Consider the following 18832-nt stretch of genomic DNA (forward strand, 5'->3'; position numbering starts at 1 on the left):
TTTATCGTACTAAATATGGCCATAGATTGTGTACCCAAACAGAAAGTTCCCTGTTATCGATATTTCCCTCGAAAATTTCGAGAAATAATAAAACGCAAACCGAAGACTTAAAAGACGCAATTTATTTGCAGTGTGTTGTGTCCGAGAAAATTTAAGCTATGAGATTAATTATAAAAGCATTCTGACAAACATGCAATTTACTCTCGAATGCATTTACAGTTGTTTTTTCTCATCATCGATAGATCGAAGTTACACTCAGACCACAGCGCTACCAGCGAAGAGTTTATGAACTAAATAAGAAATATAACTGCGCTGCGGCGCTGTTACACAAGGTCAGTCAGTGTAATTACGCTAGATGTCAGGAACTGTCTGTAAACAATACAGTCCTGATTCTCCTGTTTTATTAACTGTTACAATCGTAATTACATTTATTTTTTTTTCTGTATATATGGTCTTTCTTACAATACATCTATTCCTCTCTTCTTATAAATTATTACATAGCTGTAAGAAAAAAGTTACAGTATGATGACAGGATTTTCCATGTTCCCGCCAGTATTCGTGTGCCATGTATTTTATTCTGCGCAATTTAAAGTGCGCATGTGAAAATCAATAAACATGGCGACTCAAGAAGCATTTGTTGATGGTTAAGACAGGCATCTGGTTCGTATATTATTATTGTGCGTATATGTAGTGTAATTTCTGACAGAGGTATTAACACTGTTTGTAGAGATGAATTAATTTCTAACTCATTTCATACTCATTAGGTTCATAGTAAATATTTAAATGCCTCGTTTTGCGGTGTTGGCATGTGGGCGTAGCTGTCAAAACCAGACGGTATGCTTTGGGAGGGACAATTAATTATATTTACGACATTAGGTTGTGTGTAACGTGGGCCAAAACGTCAGTGCTAATGGATACTAGCAATTCCTTATCTATTAATAGTTACCTCATGTTTGTATGTGTGAAATTACATGGTAGTCTATCTCAGTGCTTGTCAAATGAACACAAAATATTTTAGGGGTTAGGGTTGTGAAATTACCTGTTGACAAGCTATAACTATATAAAATAGTTTAAGCCCTAACACGGATTTACAGCTTTCGTGCTACATTTTCGTCGAAAGATTTCGTTATGGTGGCAAATAAAGTATAACATGTGATGTACGTGTGATGAGTTTTTCGGTTTCCCATATTTGTGTGATGAACATTGGCATACTTATTACTGATCTTCATTTCTTTCCAGACTTGGTGAAGGACGTTTTTATATCAAACTGTCTACTATTGCAGTTATGCTCAACATCTTTTGAAAGGTAGGATTAACATTCCATTCATAGCATGATTGGTGTGGGGCAGACAGATTGTGTAGTTTGAAATGGAGAATTGTTATTTTATAGATAATTTAAGACTTTCCAAGATTGTCTTACAAAATAGATGCAAATGTATAAGGAAAGATTGACTTGTTATGTGATTTTTTTTATATTTTAGGTCTACCTAATGTCTGTGATAAAACTTTGACAAGGGTCTACATATACAAAAACTTACTGTATGTAGTAATGAAATTGTCTTTTACATTTTCTTCTTTCATTTATTCATTTTTAAGAATGTGTACAGATCTAACAATTATGTGGTTAGATTGTTTATTTTTGTTATCACTTTTTATCATTATTTGTTTGATATAAAAGTGATTTCTTTTTCCTCTCCTTCTGATAGCATCATTAATATATCTACAGTAAGTCACTTTTTGTCCAGTCATTTGAATATTTTTCATATTTTATGTCATATTATTGATACTTAATAGAAGAAAAACAATTCTTGATTATTTTTATATAGATTATTGAGCAGTAATAATCAACCTTCTTTTTTTTTATTTTCCTCTCTTATATCTCTCAGTTATTTTTACCTAGAAACTGAGAATAGGAATTTATTTTACTTGTGGCACACATGAACCAACCCGTACATACTACAGTTTAGAACCACTGATATAGTAAAAGCTTTTTATTTAGATATTAAGAAGAAGTACACGAGGAAAAAAGGAATATATATGAACCTTCCATCAGTTTTTATAAGGACAAATACCATCTGGAATCCATCGTCATTACGGGACTAATGATAGGAGCCCGTGGGACCATACCCCGGTTCCTAGTCGACTTCTGTAAATCTTTTGGCCTGCGTAAAAGTATTTTAAGAGATCTAGCAATTGCAGCACTCAAAGGCTCAATAGCTATTTTCAGGCATCATACATATGGACCATGACTAATTCACATCTCCTTGACATTACTTCGTTTAACATCATGTGTTTCAATATAATTCAAATTGTTTATTTTTCACTCTAACAACAATTTATCACTAAGCCTCAAGGCTTTTACTCTATTGTATCATGGTACTCTTTGTCGATGGCAACCTGTAGTGATTACAGGAAGAAATTAAATTAATTAATTAATCTATCAGTTGCTTGTAGTCATTGAAAAAACTGTCATTTTATTTGGTTAAACGAGCGTTGAGCGGATTCCGCCGATTTTGGAATAGACACCGACGCACTTAGGTTAGGTTAGGTTAGGTTAGGTTAGTTTAGTTTAGGCTTTTATTATCCCGTCAAGATGAAGGTGAAAGTGATTGAGTGTGACTTTTTGTTTTCTATGTTGGCAGTTCAAGTACGTCGGTGTCTATTCCAAAATCGGAGGAATCCGCTCAACGCTCGTTTCACCTTTTATTTTAGTTATTAGAGTTTTGATATTAGAGAGACTTTTCAGCAGTTGAAGCTGAGAATGTTTACATTTTATTTAATAATTCTGCTCTTCAGGGATTAGAGTAGGATGCTCAAAATAGGATCTTATAATTTTAACCTACAAATTATATTCTGCAAACTTTTCTTTTAAAAAATCTCTGTCGTTATAAATAATAATTGTTACCTTTCACTAATTGGGCCACTGTTCTTCGTTGTAAGTCATAATATTCCTATGAATTCATTGCTTTCAAAATCATAAGACTTTTGTTATAACAATAGAGTGGCTATTACTGATTCAGATGAGGTGAAAAAATCCCTGAAATGTTTTATAGTGACATAAAACAATGTATGTGTTTTAAAATTTAAATTCAATGTTGATCATATTTCTTTCCCAGACTCTTCTGCCTTGTCACGTTACTTTTAGCACAGCACATGGTCTGTTGAATGAATAGGAGTCGTTTCTGTTTCATAGCGGATTTCTGTCAAGATAATTTTTTTAATTTTTAAAATTGTTAACTGCCTCCTACATGAATTTTACAATGTTAAATGTTTACATAAATTTGTTGACAGAAAATTAAAATAAACATATATGAATTATAAGAAGAAAAAGAAATTAAACAGAGTGAATATGATGACTTAGAATTTGGCAAGAGCGTTTCAAAACTGAAGTTATGATGTCAGCAGTAAGTGTCTGTGGTAGTTCAAAAGTCTTCCTGAAGCGTTCAAAGAACTTGGGAATCACATCATGAGCTCCAATAAGAAAACCAATCATCTCAATGTTTTCAAGCTGGTATTTTGCTTTGAAGTAATCAACTGTTGGCAGATAAATGTTGATCTTTTCTTGATTGACGTCCTCTGGCTGGCTACTCCCCGTTTCAATCCTTATGGTAGGATCAATTATATATCCTTTCTTGGTAGTCTGGGAATACGCTATGATGTCACTACGTCTAGGGGAGCCATTAGTAGCAAGGCAAAAAACTTCCTCTTCTACTGTCCAAGACTTTTTTTTTCAAAGCAGTTGCAATTAAGGATCGAACATGATGATGTCTGGCATTTCGGAGGAGTAAACCTCTGTTACACTGACCTTGGACGTGGGCAAGGGTTTCAGTCTCCGGGCAGCCATGTCTGCACCGGGATCCGTCCAAAGAGCGACCAGGTACTCCTCTAACTGCTGCTAAATTGGCGTTCATTTTGAGGCAGGTTACCCATTCAGATGTAAATAGTCCAGACTTATTAAAAATCCAGGTATTGGGTTTAGGTACATGGCTGTACAATTCTACACCTCTGCCTCTTCCAGGCATTACTTTCCAAGATTCGAATTCTGTATCCTACAACATTTGTAGGGTACTTCCTGAAGTTATCTTATGAACAAAACTTAATATGTGAACTTATAGAAAGGTAATACAATTCTGAGTGGTATAAAAAATTGTGTATGGCATGATAAAGCCAAATTTGCAGCTCTGGGACAAGAGCTTGTTTCTTGATCTCAGGCAGTACTTGGGATTACTTTGTTGGGATTTTTTTCCAAGATTTTACCTAACCATAAGCGAATTTCAGGTAACCTCATGAGTAGACCTCGGATTTTAGGTAAAAACCTATTTTGTTCCTCATGATATATACAAAAGAAAAGTTGTATATATACGAATTATGGAAATATATGTTCGAAAATGGTGGTCCTGTACAACCCAAGAATACCTAATTTCACGTTAGAAACTATTTTTACCTAATTTTACATTTTCAAATTTCTACAGTTGGTAATATGGAAACGCTGTGTAATTCTGTATGCCAGTCGTGCCTTGCCTTGCCCATGCCATGAATCGCGTAGCTGAGACGATACGGCTTGAATATCGACAAGTAAATAAGCTGGTTTCCACAATTAAAAAGGTTTTTATTAAAGCACCTACGAGGATTCAATTATTTCGAGAGCAACTTCCCAATGTGCCACTTCCACCAGAACCTATTCTTAGCCGGTTCTTACATGGTTACAGGCCGTGGAATATTACAGCAAGCATTTGGAGGACATTAAGAACTTTGTTTTGAAACTGGGGGAGGATGCAGTGAGCATTACTTCAGCTAAAAAACTTCTGCAGGACCCAACAATTGCCCGGGATATTGCATTCATCAAATCACATTATGTATTTCTGGTCCCCATTATTAATGCTCTAGAGTCTTCAGGCAAACCGGTCTACACGCAACTGGGATTGATAGAAGAGGTGACAGAAAAAATCAACTTGGTTCCTGGTTATGTTGGTGAAAACGTTTCTGAAAAACTCAAATCAGTGCTTCAAAAAAACCCAGGACTGACAGTTCTCCGCACAGTTGCTGACATCTTGGCTGGCAAAACACTTGAACATGAATGTGCTGGTCCCTTGCATCTAATACCAACATTTAAATGTGCTCTGGTGTCATCAGTTGATGTGGAACGCTCATTTTTGGCATATAAGATGGTGTTATCTGAGAAGCGATGCAGTTTCTCAATGGAAAACTTAGAAAAGGTGTTAGTTGTTTACTCTGGCTCTAATTATGGACATGTACAATGAAATAATGTCAAATGTTTCGGCTAATTTGTAATGGGAAATGAAATAATGTCATTTTTTGTTCACCTATTTTTGTAATTTTAGAACCTATTTTGATTTGTGATACAACCTATTTTAGGTACCTAATTTAAGATTTTTAAGACCTAAAAGTCCGAGATCTACTCATGAGTAATACCATTTTGCTATTACCAATCCTACAAATGTTAGATAACCTCCCTGTACATCGTCTTTAAATAGCCCATTTAAAGAAGAAAGAAGTGCTTAAACACAGTTCAGCGTGCTGTTGGTTATGTAACGTGGTAATTGTTGAATTACCGTCTGTTTCATTCAGCAGATATTATTGTTCTTACGTGTATAGCGTACGTCTGTACTCTATATAACAATAGTCTCGATAAGTTTCGTTCTATCCTCGTTTATTATCTGAATATGTAACTTCCGACATTTACTTTTGAACGTTTATTGTACCTGGAATGTACAAATCCAGGATACCAAACATCGTGATTTTTATATCATTGTACCATCATTTGTTCGTTAATAGTATTCTGTCCAATGGCAGTCTTTCACTGCAAACCCAGAATTCTCCAATATTTCCCCTTTACCGCCTTCCTCTTTGTCTCCGCATATGATCCACATATCTTAATGTTGTCTGTCATCTGATATTTTCTTCTGCCACGAACTCTTCTCCCGTTCACCATTCCTTCCGGTGCATCCTTCAGTAGACAGTTTCTTCTCAACTAGTGATTCAACCAATTCCTTTTCCTCTTTCTGATCAGTTTCAGCTGCTTCTTCTTAGGCATATCCTTTCACGTTTTCTTTCAGTTCTTCCGCGTAATTATCATTATCCATTATCACCGTCACCGTCATCCATCATCATCGTCGTCACCACCACACATTTTCATCATAATTATCATCGTCATCACCATCCATTTTCATCATAATCATCATCATCACCATCCATTTTCATCATGATCATCGTCTTCGTCATTATCATCATCGTCATCACCATCCAATTTCATCATAATCATTGTCATCATTCACCATCATAATCATCATCGTCATTATCATCATCACCATCCATTTTCATCATATCATCGTCGTCATCATCGCCATCACCATCCATTTTCATCATAATCATCATTGTCATCAGCGTCATCACCATCCATTTTCATCATAATCATCGTCATCATCTATTTTCGTCATAATCATCATTGTCGTCATTATCATCATAATCATCGTCATCATTCCCATCCATTTTCATCATAATCATCGTCATCATCACCATCCGTTTTCATCATATTCATCATCGTCATTACCGCCCATTTCGTCATAATCATCATCGTTGTCATTATCATCATCGTCATCATCACCATCTATTTTCATCATAATCATCGTCATCACCATCCATTTGCATCATAATCATCATCGTCTTCGTCATTATCATTATCATCATCACCATCCATTTTCATCAATCGTCATCACCATCCATTTTCATCATAATCATCATCGTCTTCGTCATTATCATCGTTAACACCATCCATTTTCATAATCATCGTCATCACCATCCATTTTCATCATCATAATCATCATCGTCTTCGTCATTATCATCATCGTCATCGCCATCCATTTTCATCAATCATCGTCGTCATCACCATCCATTTTCATCATAATCATCATTGTCATCATTCACCATTATAGTCATCGTCATTATCATCCTCATCACCATCCATTTGCATCATAATCATCATCGTCTTCGTCATTATCATCGTTATCACCATCCATTTTCATCAATCATCGTCATCACCATCTATTTTCATAATAATCATCATCGTCTTCATCATCATCGTCATCGCCATCCATTTTCATCAGTTATCGTCGTCATCACCATCCATTTTCATCATAATCATCATCGTCATCATTCACCATCATAGTCATCATCGTCATCATCGCAATTCATTTTCATCATAATCATCATCGTCTTCGTCATTATCATCGTTATCACCATCCATTTTCATCAATCATCGTCATCACCATCCATTTTCATCAATCATCATCGTCATCATTCACCATCATAGTCATCATCGTCATTATCATCCTCATCGCCATTCATTTTCATCATAATCATCATCGTCTTCGTCATTATCATCGTTATCACCATCCATTTTCATCAATCATCGTCATCACCATCCATTTTCATAATAATCATCGTCTTCGTCATTATCATCATCTTCATCCATTTTCATCAATCATCGTCGTCATCATCATCCATTTTCATCATAATCATCATCGTCATCATTCACCCTCATAGTCATCATCGCCATTATCATCCTCATCACCATCCATTTTCATCATAATCATCGTCATCCCTTTTCATCATCGTCGCCGACATCATCATAATCATCGTCGTCTTGTAACGTTATCGTGCGTGTCTATTATCACTTTATTATCGCTGAACTCCCATTACAAATCAAAGCAGTGGTCGCACAGGTCTGTAGCTGCTCTCGACGTGTAGATATCACTGAGAGTGGCCTCTTGTCGAAATTAATTTTGCACGCAATTTCGGAGCCCTCATGTCCGTAGCGAGGGTAGATGTTACAGAAATAACTCCTTATATAATTTTCTCCTGTAACTCCATGGGTTTTGTAATCATTGTATTCATTTTTTTTTCATTTTTTCATTAACTTTACAACAATAAAAATTATTATTCGGGGCACAAACAAACTTACAGAATTGATAATTGGAACTGCTCTAGGGCATGATGTCTATGTGCCTGAAAATTTTCATAAAGATTACACAATATTTGTTACAGAATATAGGATGAGAAATGCCAATTTTCATTCTATTACCCATACCGACATTATAAAAATATTTTTCAAACCAAGTTAGAAGCGAAATTGTTTTGACAAGAAGAAAGTACACTTAGTAATGGTGTTTATAATTGGGGTAAAAAATAGCTAAATATTTCACATTTTTCAGTGGTAATTTAAAAGTTAGGTAGGATACTGCCCACACAGACATTAGCCCTATAACAAACATTTTTTAACCAACTTAGATACGGACTTCAAGAAATTGCTATGGCAGGATAAAAGTACACATAGTAATGGTGTTTTTAAGTCGGAAAAAAATCAACTAAAATTTTCACAATTTCCACCTTAAGTTAGTTCTGGTCTTAGAGTTTTAAATGTAACCTACGCATTTGTGATCCCAGAACGATATTAAGATTCTGTTAAAACAATTGAGGCTATCAAATGCAAAATTCGCCTTATCCAGATAAACTGATTTGTCAGAAAACATGAAAATCCTCTGCAAGATAAACCGTGAAGATCTTGAAATGTATTTTAATGCTATCATTTGCTTACAAGGCCCTAAATTCAACATGCATCGTCTGAAAAATCAGACACCAGTGAAACACAATCTAATTTTGGATAAGGCGAGTTTTGGGCGGTACTGTTGTCGATGAGACAAGTTTTGGTCTTTACAACATATGCTTTTATAAAAAATAGCTTCAATTTTCTCATTTACTAATCACTATATTTCCTTAATAACATAAATGAACCTCTACTTTTTAACTTTGCTCTAGAGTATGCCATTAGGAAAGTCCAGGATAACGGAGAGGGTTTGGAATTGAACGGGTACATCAGCTGCTTGTCTATGCGGATGACGTGAGTATGTTAGGAGAAAATCCACAAACGATTAGGGAAAATACGGGAATTTTACTTGAAGCAAGTAAAGAGATAGGTTTGGAAGTAAATCCCGAAAATACTAAGTATATGATTATATCTCGTGACGAGAATATTGTACGAAATGGAAATATAAAAATTGGAGATTTATCTTTTGAAGAGGTGGAGAAGTTCAAATATCTTGGAGCAACAGTAACAAATATAAATGACACTCTGGAGGAAATTAAACACCGAATAAATATGGGAAATGCCTGTTATTATTCGGTTGAGAAGCTTTTATCATCCAGTCTGCTGTCAAAAAATCTGAAAGTTAGAATTTATAAAACAGTTATACTACCGGTTGTTCTTTATGGTTGTGAATCTTTGACTCTCACTTTGAGAGAGGAACATAGATTAAGGGTGTTTGAAAATAAGGTGCTTAGGAAAATATTTGGAGCTAAGAGGGATGAAGTTACAGGAGAATGGAGGAAGTTACACAACACAGAATTGCACGCATTGTATTCTTCACCTGACATAATTAGGAACATTAAATCCAGACGTTTGAGATGGGCAGGGCATGTAGCACGTATGGGCGAATCCAGAAATGGATATAGTGTGTTAGTTGGGAGGCCGGCGGGAAAAAGACCTTTTTGGGAGGCCGAGACGTAGATGGGAAGATAATATTAAAATGGATTTGAGGGAGGTGGGATATTATGATAGAGACTGGATTAATCTTGCTCAGGATAGGGACCAATGGCGGGCTTATGTGAGGGCGGCAATGAACCTCCGGGTTCCTTAAAAGCCAGTAGGTAAGTGATTTAGTGCAAATTCACATACTATTATTTATATGTTAACAATTTTACAGTATAAAAAGATAAATGAAAACTCTCTATATTCACATATGTAGTTTTTTTTTCTTTAATATTTCATTTCAAATTCTGAGTTGTTCTCATTCAACTTCCATGAAACTATTGCAAAACACATCCTCCTCTTCATTGCGATCTGCGATTGTATTCTGAGAAATTACATTTTTGTAATAGAGAAGATTTTTATTCTCCTCCCAATTCTCACCAAAATGTTTTTTAAATAAATTAATAATAATAATAATAATAATAATAATGGTTTATTTTAACTAGCAGAGTTAAGGCCATTCGGCCTTCTCTTCCACTCAACCAGTATGATAGAAAATTACTACATTGCTATGAATATAACATAATTAATACAATACAATATAAAGCACTTCCTCTCTCCTTTCTTCGTGGAAGTTTTGTTCTTGTGAACTTTCTACCCGTGCTCCTAGATGTATCAATTTCCTTCGTCAACGCATTGGGATAGCGGTTCAGCGAGGGAATGCTGCCTCCATCCTGGGATCATTTCCTAACTCTATTTCGTTAGAAGAGATCTTTCTCATTTAATGTGTAGCGTACCTGCTATATAAAGCACTACAATACTACAGTTAACTACATCTTTCAATTTTTCTTCCTGTATTGCAATACCTATATTCAGATTCCTTGCAGAAAGCATTTCTAAGTTTTTCCCACGTTATAAATGGTCTTGCCCACACACAGATCCTTAATCCTTCTCCAGTGGCAACAGCGAGTAAGTTTAATTATTGTACGCCGCCCATTTTGGTTAATTTATGCACATAGCTTGATTGTGTTGTGCACTGCGCCGATCAGGTTATTCAGTTTTGAAGCCCTGGCCTTCAGATATGAAGTCCACTGTGATTAATGCAAATGCTTTGCTATTTATATCACCCTCGTTGACCGGGGTGAATGACTGCTATTCAGTTCCCAGAAGAGACGAGAATTTTTTACGGCGACTAGCAGAACAGCTCTGGGCCTGTCCAGCGTAGAGCCAGACTCCCAAGGGACTACTTTATTCGGCTTACAATGGGCAAGAATCGGCCCGATAATCTACGCAGGATTATCTGCCTGTAATCTCGTAATACAATGAAACCCCAATGAAAGGGATGAATTTTAAAAAGCTGCATTGTAGTGTGTGGTCATTGGTTAAAACATAGAATAGGGGACATCCATATACACAGATAATCTGCCTGGATCTACTGGACGAAGTCTATGACTGTAAATTGTGGCGTATGCAGACAGTCATAAGTAGGGACCGGATTTTTATGTAATTACATATTATATTCCTTTCAACCTAACCATATATAAATAACAAAACTTTCCTAATCTTGTAATTACCATTAATATAAAGGGTGCGTGAGAAAGAACGGATGGATTTCAAACTATCGATACGCAACGAGGAGAGAGATATAGTGAGGGGGACCACGACTGTTGGGTCAGCCATAGAATGCAGTTTCAGTTGAGAATATGGTGTTGGTCTGGTGTACAACGTGCTTTCATCGTAGAGACATTTTTGAAAAATGAAGAGTCTGTGATCGCCACTCAGGACTCATTTCGACATCGGACGTCACGCTAGGATTCCAACTCGGAATACAATTTTGCGGTGGGTGGCTTCATTTCGTATCACAGGTTCAACATTAAAGAAGAAATCACCTGGACGAAATTCTATTGCACTGAGATTGTCCGAGGCTACGGTAAGATCTCGCGCCCTGCGACTTCTTTCTTTGGGACCATTTGAAGGCGTAAGTTTGTAAACATCGATCACATACACTGGACGAACTGAAGACGGCGATTCGTGAAGAAATCGTGGTAATTGCGCCAGCTATGACTGTGAAAGTGATGGCGAACATCAGAAAACGCCTCGATGCCTGTATTGAAAGCCAAGGACATCATATGGATAATGTTGTTTTCCATGAATAAACTGCATGTATTGGTGAATATGTTGATAACAATAAATTTTTGATTTGATGAATCTTTACAATTTTCTTGCCATGTGAAATCCATCCGTTCTTTCTGACGCACCCTGTACTTGGGTTGGATAAAAAGTAATGGCAACAGTTCGATATTTCTGACATGGCTTTATTCACAGGGGTACAACATTTACGTACCTTCTATATAGTCGCCCCCCTTATTTATTACCTTTTGCCAAATTTTTGGAAGGCGTCGTACACCATCAGCGCGTCCATCTTTGTTGATGTTCCGTATTGACCGCCCTAAGGCACGGATAAGTTCATCTCTGGTATTGTACCGGGTCCCTCGCAGTGGTTCTTTCACTTTGGTGAAAAGATCGTAATCGCATGGATCATATCGGGTGAGTACGGTGGATGTTCCAGTAGTCCGCGTTTTCCGTCTGCCTTGGAGGTACAGCGTGGTGCAGTATTACCCCATCAATGTCATACGCCACAATGAACATCTCCTTCACAGCACTTTGTGTAGGGCGCACTTTCTTTGGACGAGAAGAACCTGGATGCTTCCATTCATTTGATTGAAGTTTCAAGTTTGGTTGGTTCGTATGAGTGAGCCCAGGTTTCGTCCATAGCGACGATTCGTCCAAGAAAGTCGTCACCTTCCCTTTGGTACCGGTGCAACAAGGCCTTCCCGGAACGCTTTAACCCATTGTGCAACTGTGCGATATGGCAACGCTGCATCGCCACATACTTCACGCAGTCCCTGAAAACATTCTTGTGCACTATGACCTCGTGCCATTTCAATTTTGATCCAGGAACGTTGCTCTAGTTTTGTAAGGATGGTCTTAGGGCGCTCGCACTATCCCTATGAAAGTCAACGTTCTACACATTGCAGTAGATTGATGGAGTACTGTCGCTGTTGGCTGCACTAACTCATCTAACAGTCCTTGTTCATGTCCACACAGCTGGCAGCTCTCGAACGCACCATCGTCACGTGACAGCAGTGTTGCCATTACTTTTTATCCAACCTATGTATTAAAATTTGATACTACAGTAGCACTCCGATTGTTCGTCATCCTATTAACCGATTGTTGGATTATCCGTTTATATTGTGCAGGAAACGTATTGAGTACTGAACAATACATTATTAACTTACGTATTTTTTTATAGAGAGTGATATTACTAATCTTTGCTCTTACATATTATGATCTATTGTTAGAGTGACATGTTTAATTTCTCTCCAAAATGTCTCTCAGAACTGCCAAAAGAATACATGTTGTGCTAAGTAGCGAAGAGAAGTGCATATAATTGAGTGGTTTTGGAAAAGAGGAACTGTGGTTCAACTCACATCGGAATACGAGATTAGAGTTACAACTGTGCGAGATTTCATTAAAAAAAAATAAGGATAAAGTGTATTAATTACTTAAATCTATAACATGAGACCTATACTTTTCCCATCTTTCCACAGAAATCCATCATAGAAGTTTTCTTGATCCTTAGAAACCCGTCATTGACATTCATTTATTCATTTATTCATTCATTCATAGTGTTCTGTCACTGCAAACCCAGCATTCTCCAATCTTTCCTATTTTCTGCCTTTCTCTTAGTCTCCGCATATGATCCTTATATCATGATGTCTTCAATTATTTGATATCTTCTTCTGCCCTGAAATCTTTCTCCGTTCACCATTCCTTCCAGTGAATTCTTCAGTAGGCAGTTTCTTCTCAGTCAGTGACCCATCCAATTCCTTTTTTCTTCCTGATCACTTTCAGCATTACTCTTTCTTCACCCACTCTTTCCAACAGAGCTATTAGCCCTATACTTAAAACTTCTGATCCACTACCTTATGTGTTAAAACACATGACCACGGAGAAAATTACGAAACTGTATTATGCAACACTTAATTTATGAAAGTCTTCTATGGTAAGCTAATGATTATCCGATTTTTTCGATTAACCGTTCAGACCACCCCCTTCATTACCACGGATAATAGGGGTTCTACTGTACATATTTTTACATATTTACCCCCACATTACATATTATGGCTTGGTATTACATAAATCTACATATTTAGGGGTTTTATTCATTTTTACTTCTCTAAAAGGAAAAAAAAAAAAAAAAAAAAAAAAAAAAAAGAACTTCTGCTGTGGAAGTTTACAATTTGAAATACACAGATTTAAAAAGTCTTTTTACCTACCCAAGAAAGGATATATTTCGGGACGAAACATAACATTCTTAGTTCCAGGAAGTAATAGAGGCACTCACCCCAAACCATCCACTATGAGTGAAGAAAGGGCAATCTTTCTCATAGAACAAAATCACTCAAAAAGTAGCGTTGCCTTCATGCGGTGGAGTGGGACGAGGACGACATGATTTGTCTCGAACTATAATTGTTCTGCACACGTCTAACAAGCCGTTCCCAGCAATTTGCAACCTTATCCACCCTCTTCCTAAATCTTCCAGGGAAAACCCGTGTCAAGTCTGGCATGAGCCGCAATAAAGTAGCCGACTTATGAAAAGAAGCTGAATTAAAGGAACAAACTGGAAGGATGTTGAAAGATTAAAATAAATAGATTTTCAGGTTATTGCTTGTTCGCCTTTACTTTAAATTTAGTAGACCTATACGGAAATGGGATTTTCCGAGTAATTAGGAAGTATGATTCTCGGCTGGAATAATCCTACTCTTCTGAATGAGACAGGAATGTCACTTTTCAAACAACAGTTTGTAAATGCCTATAGTTTCAGATTTCAGTAGGTACTTTGTTTCTTACAGGGAGCAGCTAAAATGCATGTGTCCCACATCTCTCTTATTTTCTCCTAATCCAGTAAAGCGAAACACTGCTTGCAGTACTGTTGTGTCATTCATTTCACTCAGTTCTCTAGTTTTAGTACTTACAGTATAAAGTGCAAGTGAGTTTATCTACTGCTTTTAACTAACTAAAATGGCCCCTGTATCTTCAAGCCTAACGACAAATATAAAATCATGGATTGCTATGGACGAAGCTTTCATTACAAAAGGTCGTGGAATTATGACAGGGGTGACTGGAATATTTCTAAATAATCTCCCACAATATCGCTTTGTCTGCCACTTGTGTCATTTGTTTCTTCAGGTTTTAAAGCCAGGTCTCCTGTAAGAAAAGTCAGCTCCCTAATCGTCTGATAGGGGTAACTGAAATATTTCTAAAAGATCTCCCACAATATCGTTTTGTCTGCCACTTATGTCATTTGTTTCTTCAGGTTTTGAAGCCAGGTCTCCGGTAAGAAAAGCCAACGCCCTGAACATTTCGCTAATAATGTTCAGGCAGAGTAGTGTTATCACCAGGTTTGCAGTTTATATGGAGTTCCATATTTTTTTTTTTTACCGTTAAAATTTCATAATATAGTATTGGCAAGAAAAACAGGTTTTCTGACGAAATAATTGTGATTAAATATTACATTTTTTCATATTCAAGATTTTTGTGCCTATTTCGTTTTAAATTGCATGTATTTAACATTCATTCGTTTATAGTATTCTGTCCAACGGCAGATCTTTCACTGCAAACCCAGCATTCTCCAGTTTTTCCTATTTTCTGCCTTTCTTTTTGGTCTCCGCATATGATCCATATATCTTAAAGTCGTCTATCATCTGATATCTTCTTCTGCCCCGAACACTTCTCCCGTTCACCATTCCTTCCAGTGCATCCTTCAGTAGACAATTTCTTCTCAGCCAGTGACCCAGCCAATTTCTTTTTCTCTTCCTGATCAGTTTCAGCATCATTCTTTCTTCACCCACTCTTTCCAACACAGCTTCATTTCTTATTCCGTCTGTCCATTTCACACACTCCATTCTTTTCCATATCAACACTTCAAATGCTTCTGGTCGTTTCTCTTCACTTCGTCGTAATGTCCATGTTTCCGCCCGAGACAATCCTACACTCCACACAAAGCACTTCACTAGTCTCTTCCTTAGTTCTTTTTCCACAGGTCCGCAGAAGATGCTCCTTTTTCTATTAAAAGTTTCCTTTACCATTGCTATTCTCCTTTTGACTTCCTGACAGCAGCTCATGTTACTGCTTATAGTACACCCCAAGTATTTGAAGCTGTCCACTTGCTCTACTGCCTCATTTAGAATTAGCAAGTTTACGCTCTTTACTTTACTTCCTATGACCATGGTCTTCGTTTTGTTGACATTTATCTTCATTCTATACTGCTCACAGCTGTCATTTAAATCCAGTAGCAAGTAGTGGTATTAGTAATTTTATGCTCGACCATGCCGAAATGTAGTAATTATACACCTGATAGCAGTCTTTTAATGCATGTCATTAAAGTACACCTATTCATTAAAGTTCAGGTTTTCGATTATTCTCGGATATGCAATCGAAAGACAAGTAGGGAAACGTCACGGAGGCTGGAAATCCAATACTCTCGCAGAAGGTTATATTCTGTTACTATAATAATTAGCGTTAATTGTAAATAATATTCAAATAAATTCAATTTGTCATCTCGTTTTTCAATTCTAAATCAATTTCCAGGCTATATCAAAATTAATGTTCATGTTATTCTCTAGATTATATCAAGGTCAATGACAAATTCGTTTCTCAGAAAAAATCAATACTTTCGCGTCTGCGCACATCTCACAATTTAGGTCAGTTCCGCTCCTCACTTACATAACCATAACATGAATACTTATGAATAATTTCAAGTTAGAAATATGGTCGAGCATAAAAAGTCGTATGAAACTTGCCTGTAATGGTAATTAAGACGCTCGTATGAAATTTATGAAACTCGCTTGCGCTCGTAAACAAACATACTTGCATCTTAATTACTACCATTATAGGCTCGTTGCATAATGTACTATTAATTGATGATAATAATAATAATAATAATAATAATAATAATAATAATAATAATAATAATAATAATAATAATAATAATAATAATAATAATATAACATAATGCATAAATAACATATCGCCATCAAACTTTATTTTTCTCTCATGCATTTAATTTCTTTCCATGTTCTACTTATAGACATATCTGCTAATTCTTCACCCTGTGTCCTTTTTCCAGGTTCTTTCCGGCCTTCCCCTCCTTCCTTGTGGATTCCAGTACATTGCTTCCTTTAGCGTGAAACGATTTCCTGCGTACCACTCAAGAAAAATTGTAACGAAAGGTACAGCATTGCCCCTTATGGAAGTTGCGTCGAAGCCACCTGCAATGCATTATTTGGTTGAGGGGCTTCATTTGTTTATTCGTGGTCTGCTGCAACACTGATCAAGTGGAATGCGCATCCTATGATTATTGTTATTGTTATTATTATGTTGGCGAATCCATCGTCATTTGTTTTTATAATATTTTAAGAGGTTATGTGCATCGTAGCATTTCCTGAAAGAAACCGCCCAGCCATCCAAAAGTATGTCGTCTCTTTTGTCAATTCCAATAATAAAGATGACGTATTAATTAATAAATGAATAACGTATTTTGATGCTTCTTTGTTTCAGTGATTTATATCCACTGCTTGGTGGATCGCATTTTATAGCTGCGTAAACTGCCTAATCAATCAAAGTTATTTTGCCGTTAGGTGGCAGGCAATGCCCACCGCTATTAACATTATCAGTATATGCAAAATCACTACCTGCCACCTAGCGGCTAGTCTTGCATAATCGTTGATTGGGCAGGCAGGGTAAGCAGCCATAGGATGTGATCCAGCAGACAGTGTTTATATTTTTATACAAGGGGCCGTGTTAAAAACAATTGCTATAGATTTCTGATTTCGGTATCAGATGGTCTTGGAAAAGATTCGCTTGAAACGTTTTTTAACATGCAAGAGCTTCACGAAATATCAAATTTAATTTTAATTTAATAAAAAATTATTATCCGTTCACAACTGGGGATGATTAATAAATTCGGAGAGTATAACAACATAAATATTTAATTTAACAGAGTTTAATTGCAAAGTACATAACTGTGGTATATTTTCAAATGAATCCAGTAGTCTGTAATGACATTATTTATTACATTTTAAAACTGGCGTCATACTGATGTGTCAGTCGTTTCGACTATCAATTGCATTGTTGCCTCGAGTCTGGGTCTCATGCATTGGAGAAGCGATTATGAAATAATACGAGGTGTTGCTTGGAATAACAGCTTGACTTTCGTTAGGTCGTTTTTCCTTTTCCAGCTTATATTGAATCTTTAATGATACATTTTGTCTCATTACAATAGTACCGGCAATATGCGTTACAAGAGCGATATGTTGAAGTTTTCATGGTCGAGGAAAAGTTTGAAAAAGCGAAACGTAGTTGAGCTTTTTTAATTTCCGAGAATTGAAAGAAAACATACCGCTCGTGTATCGTACATTATTTTGTGCGAAGATCGTTTATTACATACCTGAAAGACGAATTTCTAATTAGTTGCAATGAAATCTCCATCTTGGTTTCTGTTTAATGACAGCAACTTCGGAAAGCCAAAATATCTTTCTTCTACATTGTTGCTATAAAATGTTTTCTGTGTTTACTATACTCCAGCAGGCCGTGATATACGTCTGTCTTTTTCTTCCCCCAGTCTATAAATGCGAACTTAAAACAAACGGTAAGGTTATGTAATGATTTATTTTTCATTTTAATATTTTAACAATATTATTTATATAACATATTGCAGTAATAACATCGGCATCTGGAATCTTGTTGATTTTTTCACGGCTTCCTTAATGTTACTTGTATCAGGAATGCAATAAGTTTCGTGGAGTAGTAGACTTTACTTAATTTTTGCAAATATTTAAAAACAGTAAGTAACAGTGCAATTTAGGTGAAATTGCAGTGGTAAGTTTCCAATTTATAATTATTACTATGTTAAACGTCTCTAAAAATAATATGTTAAAAGCCTAAAGCAGTAAAATGAATGTCGCGCTTAAGCGGTAAGAAGAGGGAAATTGTTGTGTGTGTTACGTTGGGAATACTGAATGTGGTATTTCACACTTACCGCGTATTGGTTCTGTGCGGAAAACAAGCAAACATGCACGATCTCGCACAAAATATTTTTTTCTCTCCAAGAAGCATAGCGCAATCTAGAAACATTTATTACTGTATTATTATTATTATTATTATTATTATTATTATTATTATTATTATTATCATCATCATCATCATCATCATCACTATCATAAT

General features: G+C 36.2%; 1 protein-coding gene across 1 annotated transcript in view; it reads left to right on the forward strand.

The window, feature by feature from the left end:
- Positions 1–506: 506 nt before the first annotated feature.
- The window catches only part of LOC138705621 (uncharacterized), a 139518-nt gene continuing 121192 nt past the window's right edge, over positions 507–18832 (forward strand). Inside the window, exons 1-2 of the mRNA XM_069834222.1 lie at positions 507–660; positions 1240–1306. The gene's annotated coding sequence lies outside the window, so the exon portion shown is untranslated. The remainder of the gene's footprint in view (positions 661–1239; positions 1307–18832) is intronic.

This window comes from Periplaneta americana, chromosome 9, assembly GCF_040183065.1.
Source record: "Periplaneta americana isolate PAMFEO1 chromosome 9, P.americana_PAMFEO1_priV1, whole genome shotgun sequence".
Classification (NCBI taxonomy): domain Eukaryota; kingdom Metazoa; phylum Arthropoda; class Insecta; order Blattodea; family Blattidae; genus Periplaneta; species Periplaneta americana.